General features: G+C 32.0%; 1 pseudogene; it reads right to left on the bottom strand.

Annotated features, from left to right (window-relative positions):
* LOC149539467 (reticulon-like protein B8) overlaps positions 1-20,218 on the bottom strand; it is an 80,764-nt pseudogene that overhangs the window by 14,441 nt on the left and 46,105 nt on the right.

The following is a 20,218-nucleotide window of genomic DNA, read 5'->3' as shown; positions in this document are numbered from 1 at the left end:
AGATTTCTAAGGATATAAGGATGTCTATATGGATCATGGTTCCATCTTTTAACAACAACTAGTTCAAGAATTTTGAGGTGGGCTTAAAATAGTGTAGCTAGGTAGAGTCGATACCTAGTACCTACACACACCTGCTTCACCAATCGACAAGATACAACACACACACACACACACACACACACACACACACACATACACACACACACACACACAAACAATGATAGACAAAGGAGAGTGATATCATTTAGATCTCTCAAAAAAGTGACTACAACTACCTCCCCTCATCAAGAAGACACACCAAGAAAACACACATATATAAGGAATCATATGACGTTAAGATCAATTGTTTAGTATGTATACTTATTACAAATTATATGTTATATATTATGATATATGTATATATTTCCTCAATAACATCTAAGCACATCGATATATATATATATATATATATATATATGCTATACAACACATCATATATTAGTTTTGCTATCCATATGATATTGAAAATATTAATTATAAAGTAACATATAGTGTGTATATTATTTACAATATAAAATAAATTACCTATATTAGCAACTAAATATAACTAATACCAACTACCACTTAATAATTAAATGCTACTAATGACATTATACTAACATAACCCCTTTACCGCACTAATTTCCTATCTAACCCCACTTCCCATGACACATAATCCAAGCTATCTAAACTCTAAGCCGCCCACTCCTCCTTGAGTTGGCCTAGTGGATAGCCTGAGTTGGCCTAGTGGTGGAGAACTTGTACTCTTGAAAGAGAGGTCACAAGTTTAAATCTCACTGGGGGGTAGGGTATGTACACCTCGTTTGTAGCACCAGGCACCTCTCAAAAAAGAGTAAGAGGTAGTCCCATATCACTGTCACCATATGTAAACCCAAAAACTATGGCATAGTGTCATGGACTATAAAACTCCCTTTCTTTCTTTCTTTCTTTCCTTTCATTCCTTACATAGAATATTGGGCACTTTGGAGGCATGAATGGGGGTGGCGTGATGTTTGGATGGGGATATCCTATCTTGAACAAAGCACTCAAGTTGGAGAAGGCACCTAGGATAAGGAAGATGGCGTGGAGGGTATATGGGTGCATGAGGTTTATGGAAAGAATAATAAAATTCCTATGCACATGTTACCAAACCCATCTCCCACTAACCTTCTACCTATCCCTTACCCTACATAGGCTCTAACCCATCGAATGACACGAGTACCTAAGACTGACCCCAATTCCATTTAATTTCCTCATGCAACCCTTTCCATGTGCTAAGGCCTAGGCTGGGCACTTCATCCATACATTTTTTTCTTCCCCCTTCATTGGTGTGGTGGCTTCAACCATGAAATTCATTTCTAGGATGCCATGCTATGTTATGCATGCCATCCATTTTGGTTGTTGCATATGTCAGTACTATTTGTCATTGTACCTTTCTATTTGTATACAATAGGCATTCTGTTAGTAATGTTTTTTTATTTTAAGATTTAAACTAATATGAAGTCTATTTACAAATGGTTTGGTTGGTGTATGTCTTATTTTTCATAGCCTTCTGCCAATATTGTATAGTGTTGTGGAGACAATCAATGAGATTTCCTTGATAAGGATGATCTATAGTTGGTAAGGTCTTTATTTGAAGCTATCAAATGTGTTTGAATCTAATGGTATCATTTTTGAAGAGATGTAAGGTAGGTGGAATATGGAGTGAGTAGTGGTGTCACCTACATTGAATGCATCTTTTCCACTTGAGACTACTATAATTCCTTTGGGATTTAGTGGGTCATTGTCTAGTTGCTTGTCATAGAAGCAGACAATGCCCTCATATGAAACTATTGTTGTACAGGTTTTACCTATCCCATCTCCACCTATCAATAATAAGTATAATAGTTTGTGTGGTTCCAATTTCTTTGTCATGATAACATCATTCACAAATATTTATTATTATTGATTCAATTTTTACTAGGATTTATAGTATTCTTTAGTTTTAAGCAAGAATGGATGAGTTGTGTTGCTAGACTTTCAGTCTCCCATTTTCAAAGCTTCTAGTTTAATCTTTATTCATGGCTATTGAGTTCCTATCCAAATCAAGTTAGCCCTAGGAGAACCTTCTCTCTCACCTTCCTCTATAGAGTTACCAATATGGCTATTAAGAAAGTAGTCTATATCAGTCAAGTGAGATGATTATAGGTTTGTGGAATGCCTTGCATTTTCTTTGGTTTAAAGAAGATTAGTTACTATAGTATGTGTTCTAAAAGTTCCTACATCAAAGTCAACAATCGATATGAAGTAGATTTGCCCAAAATGTATGCTCTAAGTGACATGTGCTGGAATGTTCTTCGAAAAGATGAAATTCATGTTCTTGGGAACTAGAGGCCAATGTTCTAAAATGAAGGCATACTAAAAATATCACCTAACTAGGCCATATGTGAAAAGCTATGCTTCAGCTCCGCGGTAGAGCTCTTTATCCTTAGTTCTGATCAACTTCTTTTGTCCCACTATTAAAAGTTGTGAGCCAAGTCTAGTAGAAGTTGTGGATTTTCCACATCATTCAAAGGATGTGTGTTGGATCACAAAGATAATAAAAGAATCATCTTGGCTGCACGTTCACCCATGAGGAAGCATAAATTGTTGTCAATCATCTATTTCAAGAAACCAACATACTAATTGTGCCAAGGCCATTGTGGAGCTACATTTCTGGTTATTTGAAAGAATATAAGAACATGTTGGTTTGGTCTCTAAGCTGGAAGAAATTGATTCCCCAAAGTCTTTGCACAAAGCTTGTAGCGGTCATTTGATTAGATCAACTAGTTTTATTAAGATATGTGCATTTTAGATATGCACCTTCGTTGCTCTGTGAGCACAAAGTGTGCACCTTGAAAAATAATTTTCTAGAACACACCAATTGAATAAAATGGTAAGTTATCCATGCCTAATTTTCATTCTTGGAGTCACCTTGAAGATTTTGAATATGTTCGAAAAAATATGGAGCTATACTGATAAAGCTAAAGAACTACTAAAATCAATCCTCATGGCTACATTGCATTCTTCATAGCAGAGCTACACACACCTTGTTCTAAAATGAGTAAAATTGGATAAGATATCGTCATACTTAGCATCAATTTCACTCCAAGAAGAGATTTATATAATCTTGTGCATGTGAGATCATTTTTGAAGAGTGATATGGAGGTGAATCACTAGTAAATTTTGACTCTTTTTTTGATGAAAATTGGTCAAATTTTTGATTCATGTTGGTTCAATTTTGGACAAACTATTTTGTCACTATTTTTGTCATCGAAACTTCAACTGGAATTCTTGTCAGTGTCAAAATTTTGACGATGCATTTGGACAAAAATGGCCTCCCTTGTTAATGAGGCTATTGGTCAAAATTTTGACCAAGTTTCATAAAAAATTCAACCTAAGCATTGACCAAGATGCCAAACCCATGATGGCATCTTGGTTGATGCTTTGGTTGAAATTTTGACCAATGTTGGGCATAGTGATAAAAGAGATCTCTATTTTTTATAGTGATATACTTTCCTCATTGCTCATCACTATGTCAAGATTAGGCCTTTGGCATATAGTGATAGAAGAGTTTGCTATATTCTATAGTGATATAGTACCCAAAATCTCTTTTGACTATACTGTGATTGCTATAGTGTATCTCAACTCATGAAGCCTAATCATTGTAACTATAGTGGTATATGAAACATCAAATGAAGGAACAACATTTCTATCAATATGGATGAAATTGTTATGCATTTTTGATATCTCCTCCTTTTCGATCACCAAAAACACTCATTGCCATGACTTATAGAAATACAACATCTCTATTACTCATCATTGTAATGATTATATTTTTTTCCCATTTTCCAATGATCACTATATGTTATAGTGATAAGCTTCCTTTATCACTCATCACTATATTATTTTTGCAGTTTCTTCACATAGCAATAAAAGGGATCACTATATGTCATAGTGATATACTTTCCTCATCACTCATTGCTATGTCAAGATTAGGCCTTCTCTATATAGCGATTGAAGAGTTTGCTATATTCTATAGCGATATAGTACCCAAAATCTCTTTTGACCATACTATGATCACTATAGTGTATCTCAATTCATGAAGCCTAATCATTGTAACTATAGTAGTATATGAAACATCAAATGAAGAAACACCATTTCTATCAATATGTATGAAATTGTTATGCACTTTTGATATCTCCTCCTTTTCAATCACCGAAAAAACTCATTGCCATGACTTATAGCGATATAACATCTCTATCACTCATCACTGTAATGATTATATTTGTTTTCCATTTTTCGATGATCACTATATGTTATAGAAATAAGCCTCCTTTATCACTCATCACTATATTGTTTTTGCAGTTTCTTCACATAGTGATAAAAGGGATCACTATATATCATAGCAATATACTTTCCTCATCGCTCATTGCTATGTCAAGATTAGGCCTTCTTTGTATAGTGATAGAAGATTTTGCTATATTCTATAGCAATATAGTACCCAAAATCTCTTTTGGTCATATTGCGATCACTATAGTGTATCCCAACTCACAAAGCCTAATCGTTGTAACTATAGTAGTATATGAAACATCAAATGAAGAAACAACATTTCTATCTATATGGATGAAACTATTATGAGTTTTTGATATCTCCTCCTTTTCGATCACTAAAAACACTCATCTCCATGACTTATAGAGATACAACATCTCCATCACTCATATTGACAATGATTAAAGACACTTCAAAAAATCTATTTCGATCTTGAGAGTAGAATTATTTATTCAAACATCTTTGGTCAATATTATGGTGGCTAAATGAATATTGACTAATCATTAAAATATTAGTGAAGTGTAGAGATCATAATATATTATTGCATTATGTTGATCATAGGTAACAATCAAACATATATTAGAATTAGTTTTGTAAATGATAATAAGAGGGGGTACAATCTCTTAAGAATAAAGAGAAACATCTATCGGATATACAAGAGTTGCAACATGTCAATAGAAATGATATATCATATATATGGAATTAAATTCCAACAATCAGAAAAGATGATAGAATCAATGGAAGTAAACTTGAGCAATAAAAATATATACAGTCAAACATATAAATGAAGAAGAAATTGTGCAATCAACACCAATAGTAATTATATCCAATTAGCTTTTCTTAGGATTAAAATGAAACCATCACATAAGATGAAAGAAATAAGATGCATACCTACAATCTAAGTTTTCTTCCACACTTTATACCATTAAATAATATTGGCTCTAAGCACCTAGTCAACACTTCCATCCCATCACTCATTCCAAGTGGTAGAAGGAAATATTATAAAGAAAGAGTCTACTAAAACATATTGGGGAGGAAAGACAAAGAAAACACACACACACACACACACACACACACACACGAGCTTGGTTAACAATCTTTTTTGCATAAATTCCTTCGATGCCCGAGTGAGCTTAGTAGATACTACCTCTTGTACAGAGTAGACTCAAGAACACTCGGTAGATAGGGAAAACTTTCTTCACTAACCAAGTGAGCTTGGCATGCACTAACTATCAACTGATATGACATTTGTGTAACATCAAAGATAACACACAATTAATCAATTGTATCCAACAATAACATGATTGGTGCATACATTGACTTGTCTAGATTCTATACAAAGTTGTTGAGATAAAAGGAATTAATATCATACTATTATAGGAAACTAAAGAAAAAAAGAATGTCTCAGTATAGATCCACATTTATAATTTATATTAATAATATAGTATTAAGGGATACAATACACCTATAGAGAGCCATGCATATAGTTTTAGCTTTTAACTAGACATTGAATTCCCAATAGACTGAATGCTTGTAGTATTCTCGAGAATAATAAGATAGCTACAGTTTATATTAGGCAGTTATCTCAAGAGTTCAAGTATATTTTAACTACATAAAGAATCATTAATAATAATAAAGGTCTACTTACAAGCCTTGGGCTCCATGGTTATCTTCATATACTCAACAGAGATATTACAAAAGTTTAATAGAACTCTAGGTAAAGTGTTTAGAGTTATTGCATATACATGTACTTTGTAGAATAAGATACTCAAACCTGAAGTCATAGGAGTATTATCTTTGTATTCAACATCCTTGCAAGCATCCCAATCTAGAATAAGGAAAGGGGAAGATTTTTGGATTTAGATCATATTGTACTTTATAGGGAGTATGTTTTAATGTGAGACTTAAGAGATACACTAGCTATTAAGTAATTAAATAATAGTAAAGTGAAAGTGTTTACCATCTCTCTTTGAAAAGCCACCTCCCTATAATTGAATAGAAAAATGAAGATGGTTAGTTAGTTATAAAAAAATTCCATATGACATTACTTCACAATTAACAAAATACTCAAAGAAAACAACTTGTCATCTCAAATTTACATTTTAAACTATTGACATTTTATATATTGAAAGTAGCAAAATATTTTAGCATGGATACAAAAAAAGAAGAGAATCTATTTATATTTTAAAATGAAAAATCATGTCAAGCATATCAAGAAATTCCTACAAGAGACCTACACAAGTAACACCGAAAACAATATTGCATGTCTACTGTTGAGAAAGGAACTGTAGAAATGTTCACAAGGGGGAAAATGAAAATCAATTGTAATTGCCACACACAACATACTTATGAAGTACCTAGAAGCACTCCAACTTAAATTTGAATTATAAAGATTTTCATTTTCTAATTGTTCTTATTCGAAGAATTCAATGGACCACACATATATATTCAAAAATGGTATAGAACTATAGACATATTGTTAATGGAAGAAGAGCTCCTCACTAGAAAGGATGAAAGATAAATCATTCCATGATAGAAGAATATTTCTAGGAAGATTTGTACAATTTAAATAAGTGAGATTGGCAGATAGGAAAAATACGCTTCATTGAATTAAGCCAATATAGCATATATGAAAACAACCAAAGCACAAGATTTCATGATAACACTCCAAGGACTGCCTCTCTTTCCCTTTCTAACCAATCTTTTCACAAATGGTTAGAGATTTATGACTACCCAAACACTACACAAATACTCTGCAAACAACCTCTCTTTGACCTCACTGACACTACCCACAATTGAAATAGTGTTCCAAGCAAGGTTTGCTAAGTTTAATAATAATATTATAGTTGATATGATGAAAAATGTAGAGGAATCAAATGTAAACTTTCACTCATCACCATTCTCTTCTTCCTCGAATCCCTTTGGAGTTAGAACAAATACTATCTTAGACAATCCCAATAACTTCATTACAACATCAAATAGTGCAATGAACCATGAAGATGTGCACACAATGAGACACATGAATTGGTTATTCCACCACTCTCTTGTTGGAAGCATGAATGCTGATGATATTCCTATGGGGGAGTATTGTAGATACATGGCTAGATCATTATCATGATGATTTGTTATATTGATGACCGTGTTTGTCATTGATGTCAACATAGCAATTTTCTATGGTATCTAATAGAAGAAGAACAGAAAGATCAAGTTGGTACAGATAGCTAGTTGAGTATTCTCACTATCTAAGGTTATGAGAGATACTTATAAGTATCTAGTCTATGTAGTTAGTATGGGGTGAAGAAATGTTAAGTCTGGAAGAAGCTATGTAAGTTTTGGTGATGTCTATTCTGAGATAGAGTTTACAAAGGCATGTTTTGGTAAACTTTTTATATCTCTTAGCAGAATTGTTATTCTAAGAATTGAGGTTAAGGATGTGAAGAAGACATGTTGATGATGATGTGGTTAAGCTTGATTGTCATAATATTGAATGTACAAAAAGTTATTCAAGTTGCAAGGTGAAATATTAATGTTATATCTAAATGTACCGTGTTCTTAATGTGGTCCTATAATAATTAATTGAGAAGGTGTAACAGTCAACTTAGGCAATTGTTTTATGGATTTGGTATAAAGGAAGGAAATTTTCCTTTATCTTAGGAGCATGATATGGGATGATTGTAAGCAGCACAAAGAGCAGAATGCAAAGTTAAGCAGAGCAGAGTGGAAGTGAAGGAAACTGCATTATCGAGTTTTATTGTGTGATATGAAGTTGGATACTTGGATCTGTAGTTCATGATTGGTCTACAATGTATAAAAATGATTGATTTGGTTGACAGAATAGAGGAAAGAGGAATTTAATAGTAAATTACTTTTTTGGGTAGTGAGCTCTTCTTGTAATTGAAATTACATGTTTGGGTAGTGGGCTCTTCTTGCATACATTGTACTACAACTCCTAACAGGGTTGGCACAACTCCTAACAAGGTTGGAATCTCCTAACAGGGATTCAAAGTCTCCTAATAGGGACTCTATGTACTAAATGTTGTAATAGAATCCTAATAGGATCCATTCTCTAACAAGGAATATTTATATTAGTACATCATCTTGTGGACATCATTCCCACCAGGGTTTTCTCTCTAATCAAGGGCTTCCCTAGTTAACATATTTGGTGTAATTTTCTATGTGCATTCTATTATGGTTACTATTTACTTTGGATGAATGGATACAATTATTTAAGGTTGATAAATGTTTTAATTATTGGATAATTGATTCGACCCTCCCACTCAGTTATCTTGGTGGATTATTGTTTCTAACATCTCTCATAGAACACCCAAGAAGAATGTACTACACAAGTTGATATCCATAGAATGAAAGGAAGAGTGCAAATCTAGTGTTAAAAAAAAACTATGGTTAAAAAAAAAACTATGGTATACAAATCTGTAAATAAAAATGAGTTCATTTTTTAATATAGTTTAAATAGAACATTCTAAGATTTGACTTATTTGAGTGGTTAATCACCCATCTTTATGATATAATTTAAGTACTGTGTTCTATGATTTGACTTCTTTGGGTGGTTCATCTGAAATCACTTAGACTCATTTATTAATATGATTAAAGATGCACCAACTCAATGAATCAAATGGGTGGCTTAAACATCACACACTAAGGTCTAATTGGTAAATAGTCAAAATTGACTTCCTTTTTCAAAACTTATCTTGTCCTAAAGATGATATGAATCAAAACACATAATATATTGTTCACATAACAACCATATGATGAGACTAGTTGCTAATAGGTTAATAGTGTTTTTTAATTCAGACAGATAAGATGATATTAATATAAAATGAAATTTAACTAACCTTGGGCAAGAATGATTTATGATATAGTAAACTCATGGTAGGAAGTAAGGCATAGCAGATAATTGGTACTGACCAAGCAACCCATAGGAAGAAATAAGCATAAAGCATCCTCTGCCTTGGCCTAATGCCTCTTCTAAGCCCAATGAAAGGATAGAGTTTTCTTACAAATATTTCAAGTAGTCATGTTGCTCATCTCTTCTATTGAACAACGGTATCTGGACTAGGGGTTGCTGCAAATCCCATAAAAATTGGTTCCTCTAGTTGGACACTAATGGAATGCCAACCTAGACTCCGAATCTTCATTCTTATCATAACATCCTCAACTATAGATCCATACATCCATCCCACCTACAACCAATCAAAAGTGAGGGAAGATTTTTCTGGGTTGCATTATATATCTAATATATAAGGTGATATGTAAATTTTTATGTTTGGATTTGATTGTGTATGTTTTTTTAGCATCAATGTTTCAGATCACACTTCATGATCCATCATCAAGATGAGAGAATGCATTGAAAAGTGAAATATACAAACTAAGCCCAACCAAAGGGAAATAAAAAGAAAAAGAGGATTGGTTTTCATATTTCACTTTTCTATTCTTGCTTTCTCTTTTCCTGATGATGGATTGCAGAATGTGATCCAAAAAATTGATGCTAAAAAAAATACACAATCAAATCCAAAAACAAAAATCTACATTTCAAATGGATAGTGGACATCTGATAAGATTAATATAAGATGATGGGTAATCTTTAATTTAGTACGAATTAATTTTTAAAAAAAAAAACAAGGTTATGCATCTTCTACCACTTTGCCCCAAGAAGTTTTGGTTTCATAGCTATAACTAGAAACCTTCAAAGCTTCCTCTGTAACTAGGGAAGGAAGGGTATGGCTATTTCATGGAATATCACTTAGTATAGCCTAAGCTGCTTCAACTAGGGCATGGGATTCTCCAAATGCTTTCCTCAATGCCTTAGACGAACAAGATGATGCAAATTGTAGAATCTCTACTTCGACAACATCATACATGTTATTGATTGAATATTTAAAGGGTTTATAAAACAAATTTTATAAGTCTTTTATGAATCACTATTCCAACTACATGTCAACATGATTTTTCCTCACGTTTCATTTTCTATAAATAGATTTTATTTAATAAAATATAATAATACATTATCAGATGAAGCTTCTTAAAAAACAATAAACTAAAACATGATAGAGTGCAATGAAATCTTAGTAATTAAAAGAAAGTAAAAAAGAGGATTCCTTATCATAATTGCCTCAAACATGTACTAGAAACTATATTTTTCATGCACCTAAAAGAAAAATGGTGTACAACTAGAAAAGTAACTTCTAGAAAGCTTGCTTCAAATAGTATTGAAATAATAATTAATTAAATATTTAATTAGGTTCGAGGAGTTTTCCAAAGGACTCCCACAGTTTTACAATGTTGTGAGGTCACACCAAACAGTCAATAACAATAAAAAAATAACAAAGATATCAAGATTATACCTAAATATAAAAACAATTAAACATTTATTGTTAATATACAATACTATTATGAACATTAAGATATTAAAAGACATTTAGTAATATATATCATTATTTCATGTGAAATATTTGAATTTGGTAAAACACCATGCCATTACTGAACTTCAATCTCTAAACCAACTTAATGCCAAAGATTTTCTATTACCTTGTCTTTTCCTTTCACTTTCTTGCCTGTGCTGTCGATCAATCTTAGGTGGTAACCCATACAAGCCTTTTCTTCTATGAAAGTAGTTGGTTCCTGATGCAAGAGCATTAAGAGGTATAAGGGCAATCCTATGTCACCCAAAAAAATGTACTTAGACTTAGTTTCTATTTCAAGTCTTTTTATTTCTAGATACCCATTTGGGTAAAGGTTCCAACTCTCACAGTTCCACTATCAGTGTTCTAGGATAGAGTATTTGAACACCTTGGGATATGTGTAAATGCCAAAAAAATAGGAGTATGTAATTGAGTGATCATTTTGGTGAACTAGAAGGTGTAAATTGGTTGGATGATTGTAATTGTAATTTAGAGCATTTCAAAAAAAGAATCAGGTCAAAAGGCCCCAAGGTTTGAAAGTTATCGCAGTTTTTTGATTTCTTGAGACATCCTAAGAATGCTTCAAAGTTAGGTTAGGGGTATTAAATGACCTCATATAGGGCTGAAAAATGGGGGATGAGTGACACTTGTTCGTAGGGCTATAGAGCGCTTTGAGAGCTTTCTGATAATGTAAACGATTTGTCAATCATAGCTATGATTCAAAAGTTATGCCTCTTGAAAGTTTGGTTACCATTTCTGGATTCTTCTAATTTTGTGCCAACTTCTAATGCAACTTCTAGAGCCTTCTATTTTTTCGGTGGATGCCAACTAGCACTTTCTAGAATGTATTCCTAATCCTTAACCCTTTGGGGTCTAGTTAAGAACATTTCTAGCATTGTAAAAGGCAGTTTGGAGTGGAGTTTGAGAGAAGGTACTGGGAGAAGAATTTATCTCCAGATTTATACTATTGTAAGCCCTTAGGGCATGTTTTGGAGTTTGTTTCTCTGCACCAAGTGTACTAGCATATTTTCATAGTTAATGAAAATTTCCCTTTCCTATTGTATCCATTCTATGCTTGGGTTGTGTCTCCATCAAGTGGTATCAAAGCATACCTTTGTCAGTGGTAGCAGAGCAGTACTACATCAATTCCTCAATAAAGAGGGCCTTGGAGTGCATTTTACCCCTTCCCAATAGTCTTCATGCATCCAACATCTCCATTGTTACATATATAATCATGTAATACATCTATAGATTAGAGATAAGGAGTGTAAGAAAATAAAAATCTTTGTACGTTATATTGTAGAATTCATTGGTTTTATAGATTTAGCAAAGTTTCATTTCAAAATTTGCAAGAGGTAAATATGGGATCGCTAGAATAGGTTTCATTTTGAGTTCTAGTTTTCTTTTGGAAACTACTTAGACTATCTTAAAGAAGGAAAGCTAGGAAGTTATAGATAGAATTCTAATCTACTTAAGCATTTGGAAAGAGAGTAGTAGACCTATGGTCAAGGAAAAGTTTTGGATGCTACATGTATAAAGTTAAATGTGGAGTTTGAGAAGGCTGAAATGAAACAATTGGTAGGGATAGGGTTGTGGTGTTCCCATCCAGATCTAGCTGCAAGACCCAAAATGAAGCAAGTGGTAAAGTTGTTGAAGCTGGAAGATCAAGTACCTAACTAATCTTCCTCTAGAGATTCATACCTATACCATAGAGTATCATCCCATCATTCTAGACCTATAATGAAATTAATTAATTAATTAATAAAGGTGTGTTAGTTTGAGCTTCACTTGGTTATGAAAATACTTTAATATTCTCTACTTAACAAGGCCAACTATGTGAAGGTGGAAGCCCATATGGCCTCACCCCCCTCCCCTTAACACCAATCTAAGTTCTCCATTAACATCTAATTACTTACTTCATTCATTCGTTCATCCATTTATGAACTATAACATTCAATCAATACAATCACATAACATTCATTAATATGATAAAAAAATCATTAATACTCAATACTTATCAAGACTTCATTAACACATAACAATATTCATTAGCATGACACAAAAACCAATATTAATGTACAATATTCATAGATAATTACTTAAAATGACATTATTTCATTATCCAACAAATTTTATCAAGCAACATGATCATCCAACAATTATTATCATTGAGGAGATAACCAAATAGAGCATCAATTACCAAACCAATCTGCAATAAATGGTAATGTTAACCATGAAATATCAGTTAGCAAGGATGTCAATATTATCACCTTATGTATTGCTCAAAGGATCATCATAATCACCCATCAGTTATAAAAATTACAAGAGGTATTGAGTAAGAATATTGAACATCAAAGGACAAATTTTGTCACACCATTCAAGTGTTCCATGTTGACATCAAAAAACATAAATGCAGCCATAGTTGTGCATGTGTATTTACATATATATGTAGTTTCATATCACAAAATAGACAATCACATTATCAACAATCAACATGATATTGTCTTTATCACCACCTATGGAAGATTAATCAAATAATGACAAGTGAAGTGAACAAACTAATCAGTAGCGATTATTCCTAACTATGCAAAGACAATGATTAGCCATTAAATGCCCATTTCTAAAAAAGAAAGGTGTTATCCCAACCTATGGGTGCAAGTATCCAATAAAAATGAGATCTATTATAAGAATCATTCCCATTCTCAAAGACATAATTGAGTATTTCTTATTAGATATTATCCTTATTGGATTTCTCAAGGGAGTACTTGCCTTTAGAAAATCAATTTGCAAATACTGAAGGAAAGTAATCATGAAGAGCCCATTATATTGTATATTTCCAAAGACAAGGTAGACATAGAAATATCATTATTGTAAGCAATATTGATGATAATTTCATAGGTATAAGGTACAAATTAGAATTAGCAATATCATCACTATAAGTGATGTTGGAGACAAGTACAGATAAGAAAAAACTATATCAATGCTATAAGTGATATTGAGATATTTGTGTAATTATAAGATAGATCAGGAACAACAAGATACATCATTTCTATAAGCAATAAAAGTAGACTTCAACATATTAGTTACATATTAGAGTCGGCTATTAGCACATTGAGAAGACTTGTAGTATCTCTTATATTGATATATTAGAAACAAATAGCAGCAATTGGAAGGAGACTTCACACAATTCATAATCTTATAATAGAAGTGCAGGTCTGATATATATAGTAGAGATCATCTTGACACAAATCTCATCAATATATCTGAGATAGTTGTGATACTTTATTTTATTGATAAGTAATCTTATAGCATCATATTATAAGTAGTATCAATTATAAATCATAATCTTTTTTTTTCTTATATTAATTGGTGACAATTACCATCATTACATGTCTTGTAAAGGAATTTTAGAGTCTTCTTGGAAGGAAGTTTCCATTGATTTTTGGGAGTTAATTGTCCCTAATTCCTAAGAAATAATATAAGGGGATATTACAAGATTCATGTCCTTGTCACTAAGTTGTCACTCAATCATCAGGAAAAAGATGTAAGTGTAATCCATTGGTTGATGGTTATATATTTAATCTAAGATTAGTGTCTCCTATTGGTTGTTGTCTACTTATCATAAATGATTTATTATTATTTTGAGATTTATTTTCCCATGATTTTTCCCATCTTCGGTTTTTACATAAGTTTATTTCTCTTTTGTACTTGTGAAAGATTTCATATTGTGTATTTGTTATAGTTTATGAATAATAGCTATATTAAAGTTAAATTAAGTTTAAACTTGCATATATTGTTTCACCCCTCGTCTCCCTTTTAGTGGGCACCAGTGTAGGTTCCTTTGAAAAGGTTTAGCAACTTAAGTTAGATCTGTGATAGCATGAGATTTTCTTATTTGGTGATGCTGACTGCCCATTCACCAACATGCTCTTGTGTTAGACATGCCGAGTAGCTAAAATATTCCATGAGTTAGCAGAATCAAGAAAATTTGGAGGTGTATGGGATGGTAATCTCATGTTTGTTTTTAATCTAATTTTACTCCTTGCCCATGGAAGCTCTTCCACTCTTCTGTCCTTGACCAATCTCAAGGACACTATATATACAATATATCTATGTGCTTTTTGTGTGTATTTATATATGGTAGAGGAATGTGTTTGAATACTTTTGCTTAGGATAAAAATATTTATGCATCCATTTCCCTATGTTAAGGGGAAGACTTTTGGTGAATCCATAGAGAGGAGATAAGTAGAAATTGCCTTGCCATCATTAGGGAAGGGTTAATTTCCTTATAATATGAAGTGTCAATTACTTGTGAGAAAAAAGTAGTTTAATTCTCATACATCTATATGCACCATCATGGTGTGGTAGGAAAACTCTTTTCTTTTGTTATGGTTGGTTGATTCCTTTTTTGATATTTGACTCTACTTTGTGTACGAGCAAGTGCACGAGAGCTTGCAAAACAAATCACTTGGATAAGTTCAAGATTTTTTTATTGTTTTTTTGTATTGATATCATAGTGTTGATTAGGTGGTTTTTCTTGAGCTAATAGATTAGCAACTTGCTTCATCCTAACTTTAGTCATATCCATTGTAAGACAAAATATCTTGATCAAGTATTCCCTTTATTATTGTTGAGGTAGAAAATCAATCTATAGCTCATTGACTCTTTTCTTCTACACCATTCAAATCCTTCATAATTCTATAGGTTTTATCGATATCGCCAAGACCATTTTTGATCTACTCACATTGTATTTGAAAATTGGCTACTACATGGCATGCCACTATAGACAATATTTGTAGAAGATATTAATTTCTTCCATACATATTTCGATCTGACTGAAAGCAAGGGACCATACCTATAATACAATGTTATACTTCTTATCCATTTCCTTCTCAATGCACTAATAATAAATGTTATATTTTAATATCTATTTCTCAATATATAAAGTCAAATCACTAGACTGCACTCCACAAATATGAGATACCACCACATCATTGTCAATCATATGATCGACAACCAATAACAAGGGGTTCCTGGGGTATTTTATATTTCTTCTTATTTTAACCATGAATTTTTTGTAATTATTATGACACTCCACAAGGTTCCATTTTTTAGTGATATCCTAATCTAAGGACTTGAGAGGACAACCATGGCTAAAAGGATGGAAAATCATTATATTTTCCTTGATTTTATGGATAAGGCCCTAAATAGCACCATTGTCATCTTTCTATATTTCAAAATCATATTGTTTTTCTCTTTCTAGATAGACTAGCTACCAATCCAACTCAAAACAAATGAAATAAACTATTAATAATGATGTAAAAAGAAACTTAGGGAAAACTCTTAATAGCTTACCTATGTAAAATATTGTTAAAATGTTGCAATAACTGCTAATTTTAGCAGCAATAAACAAACCTCCTGCAACCTCTAGAGTTCAAAAATTGCATTTTGGAATCCATGTGACTCAAGTTTAATGGATGAATATGATATAAGATTGTAGGAAAGAAAATTATATAAGAAAAGAAAAATACTAGAAGGATTGTCTTGATGTCTTTCCCTATTGCAACATCTTGTAGAAATATTAAGAACCAATTAAATTTCATTTTTGATAGTAATAGAAACATCAATAAAGATATTCTCTAGAATAGAAATTTGGGGAACACTTGGAGTAGATTTGAAAAGAAATAAATATGAAGCTTAATTTTTTTTAAAGCAAAAAACCCATTAAAGATAGACTATGTTGTGAGCCACTACATAGAAAAATTAACCTAACCTATAATAAAATATGAAAACAAGTCTAACCTATTAAAGAAAAATGCAACATTTGACTAGAGAAATAAGATTGTCATACAAAATACAAGGCTGATGCAAATCAGCATCACAAGTGGTACTCCAACCACTATAAACGTAGCCATATGAATGTGCCACTAGCAAGAATGCTCAAAGAAATTTACTTGTTTCTCCATAATAAGATATTGACAGCTGTATACAAAACCAAACATTAAGGAAAAATAGCTTAATGGACATTTTGGTTTTATTGTTTGGGACAACAAATGCCCTTGCCCCTACCCCTACCCCTATTTCAAAAGAGCAATTTTTTACAACTGTACGACAACCCTTATTTTGCATTATTGTAAAGAAACTTTTAATGTAAAGTTCTTAGGTATATAAATTTTTACAATCTACAAAAAAATAATGAAATTCCAAAAATTTAGATTAACTTGGGTGCTTTGTTTCTAAATTAAAAAACAATAAAACTTCCCCCTCTAAAAACATATTGTTGCTCAGAATATTAACAACAGGGCTTCAAAAAAATGTTTTTTCTTACATTTTCCTCCATGGAGCAAATGATGAATGGGTTTCTGGCATCCAAAGAGCTGATTAAATGACTCAAAAATTGATGATTTTTCACTCCTTTCGAATAATCTCTTTGAGCTTTATTTGGGAACACTCCTCCTAAAAAAATGACTTACTAGAGAAATGAGCTTTGTTTATCAGATTCATATAAAAAAGTTTTGAAAATAGTTGGAACTTTCATGGCATGAACTCACATGCTTTCACATTGAATAAACCTTCATTAATATCCTCTAGTTTTGAGATCTTTATTAGGCTGTACCAAAATGAGACTTCCAGAGATTTAGAAAAATTTGTAAGTCTTCTTCTATTGTCTTCTGGGTTATCAGAATTCACAAAAATGACTATGATCTTGAGATGCTTAACTGTAGAAGAAGAAGATCTCGTAGAGAGGGATTGAATCAACATCATCCATTGATACCTAATTCAAATTCCTAGATCAATCAGATGAATTTTCTTTCCATGCTTCATGACATCAATGATACCTTGGAAAGCTATAAATTGTATCACTTTGAAAAAGAGAAGTAAAGTAGTATAGAGACCAAGTAAGGAATAGAACTCAGCTTTTGCATTATCACTATGCTAGTTCTCAATGAAATCATTCTTGTAGTTATTGATGAAATCAAGTGTTTTTTCTTTCACCTCATTATCTTTTGTGTTATCCTTCCTCCCATGCTTGTGAAATCATAGTGAAAATCTCTCCTCTCGCACACATTTTTGTTTGTTTGTTTATAATCCATGTTGGTCAAAATTTTGACCAAAAAAACTCATGTTGGTCAAATTTTCAACCAACTTGGGATCTTAACAATAAAAAAAACTTTAAAAAAAGTGGAAAATGACATAAGGTCAAATATTAACACCAAATCTACTAGTGAATGTCTGAGCTCAGAAGAAGCCCCTCGATGTTATGCAATGTCCATTGTGGAGCCTCATCTCTTGTTTTCTAAAACTAGAATTTGGAGAAGTTATATATATATATATATATATATATATATATATATATATATATATATATATATATATATATATATATATATATATATATATATATGGGATCCTAAAGGCACTAAGGGAAAGCACATGCATATAGAACATTTGGCTAAGTATTTTTGGTGAGAAAAATAGTCAAAATGGAGAATCACCTTTGATGCTTTGTTCGCGTCTAGTGTAATCTTGCTTTCCAAAAGTAGAAATGTGGTTAATAATTAATGTATATATGCTCAAAAGAATTCAAATTACAATTGGATGATCCTTTGGAAGACTTAATGAATTTTTTTGAGTCAACCACTTTAGTTAAAGTATAATCCCTTTAGAAAGGTGTGGTTTTAAATATGCTCTTGATGAGTGAGTACAAAATAGGGCAAAGGTAACAAAGTCAAGGGTCATTTTGAACATAAAAGACTTGTCAAAGATTCTTGGGATGCACTACACTTAGGAGAATTAAAAAAAAGTGAAGTTTTAGAAGGAAGTATTCAATTTCAGAAAAGAAGAGTGTAGATTGAAGGTGAATAGGTTAAATTTTGAAGGTATTAGAAAATATCCAAGTAGCTATATGGGTGAAACATTAAAGACATGAGTTGTGATGTGGGAGATATTAGTTATTTCATCAATTGATTAAAGGGATAACTCTTGTCCCTCAAGGCCTCTAGAGCTTATTAACTAGATCGTAGTCAATTGTTAGAAAAGTGTCATTTTTGTAAACCAAGCCTAAAAGGTAAAATTTATGAAGTTAAGTGGTGCAGATCACTCTTAAATGCATATTTATTTGAAATAAAGTTATTTTCCAAGTGCATTAATGGAAAATATAACCTTTATCACCCTAATTAGCCTAATTTGGTCATCTTTTCATGCCCCACTTGTATGACATGAGAGATTCAAAATTTAACTATTATATTCAAATTAGATAAAAGATCTTATGGGAAATTTTTCATGATATCTAGCAATAACACTATTTCTTTTTATGTGCAAATATGTTCTAAGCATATGTGATTTATGGCCTTGAGGACTAAGATACAAATGAAATTGCCTAGTTTGGTCAAAAAATTAGAGGATTTAATGAACACTTCTTTCCATTTCTATGATCTATCTTATCTACATAGAAGACTAGATTCTTGGCCAATTCACCCAATCACAAATAGACTCAAGTCTAGTGGTTTGTTTGACGCTACAAGATCTCCTATGGTTGTTTAAGCCCTTGAGCTTGTTCAAGAATGCAATGTATGGTATAATCATATTGTTGGTGTTTCAAAAAAACCAGGCAACAAAAGACCTGATACTAGGGTTCAAAAGGTAAAACCAAGCCTAAGGGTTAGTTAAGTCCTATATTCAACAAGATTCTCCCTAGATCTAGACCAACTTCAATAGAATCACATGGATTCTCTACACTTCAAGCTCTACAGGGCTTAGATGGGTGCATCTTAGGGATAAAATGATTGGATATTTGATACTTGCTTTACACTTCACTCACTGATATTATTTATTCATATCTATCCCTTATAACAGATAATGGTCACAATTCTTCTTAATTTTGCAAATAATTCATAGTAACAACAACTAACTATGAGACACAGGAAACTATTGCAAACAAGTTTGACCAGTGATTAAACTTCTCATACATGAAAGTAAAGATTTATTTGATTCAAATGTATAGTTTGTCCAACCATATGAATTCTTCAATATGCATCTGAATTGGTGATCAATGCCTTATCCATTGCCACATAGAGTCTACCCAGCAAAAACTTAGAGTTGATTAATTGAATTACAATTAATTTCATCAATAGTTAACCCTAAACCCATTCTTATAAAAATCCTTCCCATCTGAGTAGAAATCCTATTAATTCATTAAAGCATTTACTTAATTCCTTGAATTAAAAGCAACAAAAAACTAATATACAACCTATCCTAGTTGCATTAAATTCTATGAACCTTGCTCATTGAATTTCAACATAACCAGTATATAAAATGGAGATAGAACTTAGAGAAAAATAGATATGGCAGAAATTTTCTTTGTATTAATCTTCTTTGAAAATAATACATTTCCTAGTATAACTTAGAATAACTCAAAAATAGACAATTGA

Source organism: Cupressus sempervirens, chromosome 9, assembly GCF_028749045.1.
Source record: "Cupressus sempervirens isolate cs-2001-9-10 chromosome 9, ASM2874904v1, whole genome shotgun sequence".
NCBI lineage: Eukaryota > Viridiplantae > Streptophyta > Pinopsida > Cupressales > Cupressaceae > Cupressus > Cupressus sempervirens.
This window is presented reverse-complemented; position numbering and strand designations above follow the sequence as displayed.